The 2,206-nt window shown below is 40.6% G+C and overlaps 1 non-coding gene across 1 annotated transcript; it reads left to right on the top strand.

Moving 5' to 3' along the window:
- Nucleotides 1–417: 417 nt before the first annotated feature.
- LOC141699304 (small nucleolar RNA R71) lies at nucleotides 418–524 on the top strand. Its single transcript, XR_012565777.1, has one exon. It is a non-coding gene; the product is annotated as a small nucleolar RNA R71 (small nucleolar RNA).
- Nucleotides 525–2,206: the final 1,682 nt, after the last annotated feature.

The following is a 2,206-nucleotide window of genomic DNA, read 5'->3' as shown; positions in this document are numbered from 1 at the left end:
TTGTCAGGATGATAAGTGTCTGGAACTGGTTGCTGCGATCTCTGAAAGTTGCTCACAAACTGAGCTGAGTCGCTAGATATAGCGCATTGTTCTGTCGCATGCGGACCTGGACACAGCTCACAAACACTAATTATCTGCTTAACACCATAGTTAGCCAGAGAATCGATCTTCATAGACAACGCCTTTAGTTGAGCAGTGATAGCCGTAGCTGTATCCACTTCAAGAACTCCTGCTACCTTGCCCTGTGGATATCTCTGGGTTGGATACTGATATTCATTAGCAGCCATCAGTTCAATTAGATCATAAGCTTCCTTATAGCTCTTTACCCATAATGCTCCGCCTGATGCTGCATCGAGCATGGGTCTGGACTGTGCTCCCAACCCATTGTAAAAACAAGTAATGATCATCCAATCAGGAATTCCATGATGAGGACACTTCCTAAGCATCTCCTTGTAGCGCTCTCAAGCTTCACTTAGCGATTCTCCCGTTTGCTGCGCAAATTGAGTAATAGCGTTTCTGATTGCAGCTGTCTTCGCCATAGGGAAGAATTTAGTAAGGAATTTCTGAGCAAGATCCTCCCAAGTAGTAATCGAACCAGCTGGTAGAGAGTGTAACCAGCTCTTAGCCTTGTCCCTCAGAGAGAATGGGAACAGTCTCAGCTTCACAGCATCTTCAGAAACACCGTTGAACTTGAAGGTGTCGCATATTTCAATGAAATCCCTAATGTGTGTATTGGGATCTTCCGTTGGAGAACCCCCAAACTGGACTGAAGTCTGTACCCATTGAATTATGCCAGGCTTGATCTCAAAGGTATTAGCTGTGATAGCTGGCCGGACAATGCTAGATTGAATGTCATTGATCTTGGGTTGAGAAAAATCCATCAAGGCTTTCGTTCGTGCTGCTGGATCTCCCATTGTAATGAGTACCTGAAACACAAACAAATAAACCGTGAAAGTAAAAGAATCCGAGTCAGTGAACTTTAACGACCACTGATGACAAGCACATAAACTAAAAATTAACACCGAGTCCCCGGCAGCGGCGCCAAAAACTTGTTAGGGCGAAAACACGCGCTAATATTCACGCAAGTATACGCGTTCGCAAGTAGTATAAGATATAAATCAGATTCGTTCCCACAGAGACTGGTTTAGGTTAAGTTCAATTTATGCACCTATGCAACAATGTATGGTTATCGCTCAATGCTAAGACAAATAACAAATTGGGTTTTTATTAAACTAAGAGATTATACTAAATAACATTAACTAAGAGAATTGAGGTTAAATTACTATATATGACAAACATGGGATCCTAACTTCATTAAATACTTCATTCAATAGACTTATTGTTCTTAACCTTAGCATGTGATGGTGATGACACTAATCAGATAACACGAAACTGATAAATGCCAACTTTCATTGCACGAGTACCATTCTACCAGACATCCATAAAAGAGATAGAAGTTGAATAGGCACCAATTATATTGAAACCCTATATGTCTATAGAATTTGACAACATAACGGTTTAAGCACAAGTTATCTATCTTGATTACATAGGGCAAGTAAAACGGTTAGAGTTACCTACGAATCATGCATACACATACATGAACCTATGCTAGCATGGCAAGTTCTAAACCTCTATATTCACTGTCGCTTCAATAGAGATTAACACGCTATCTTATATGTTAGCTACGCACATAAGACGAATAAGCACAACCAATACTAGGATATCAATCAATCACCACACACCAAGATATCGAAACAATTAATTATTGAAATCCATAAGTAAATCCGCTAGAATCCCATGACAACGATTAGCCCATAATCGAACTCATCGTCACCATGGGTTCCAATGAAAGCATGGTATTAAACAAGGTCTTAATAAACTAAATAATAATCAAAGTACGAATAAATGAGATCTAGGTTCAACAAGAACGAAAACGAGCATCCAAAGTTACAACTAATTCAAAGAATCACAAGTTGAAAACAAGATCTTCTTTTTCGGAGTTGTTCTGTGCTTCTAGGTCTTCTCCTTGGTATCCCAATCTTCCCGGATGATGAAAACCCTTTTTTTTAAGTATATATACGCCCCTAGTGGACCTGGACCCTTAAAATCGTCAAATTCTACTCAAAAAAGGCTTTTTCAGCGAAATCAGCGACCAGCCGCCTCCTGAGCGGCCGCTCAGCTCTCCTGAGCGGCCGCTCAGCTCTCC

The sequence above is a fragment of the Apium graveolens genome, chromosome 11 (assembly GCF_009905375.1).
Source record: "Apium graveolens cultivar Ventura chromosome 11, ASM990537v1, whole genome shotgun sequence".
Taxonomy (NCBI): domain Eukaryota; kingdom Viridiplantae; phylum Streptophyta; class Magnoliopsida; order Apiales; family Apiaceae; genus Apium; species Apium graveolens.
The sequence above is the reverse complement of the archived record's forward strand: the minus strand, read 5'-3'. Positions and strand labels throughout refer to the sequence as shown.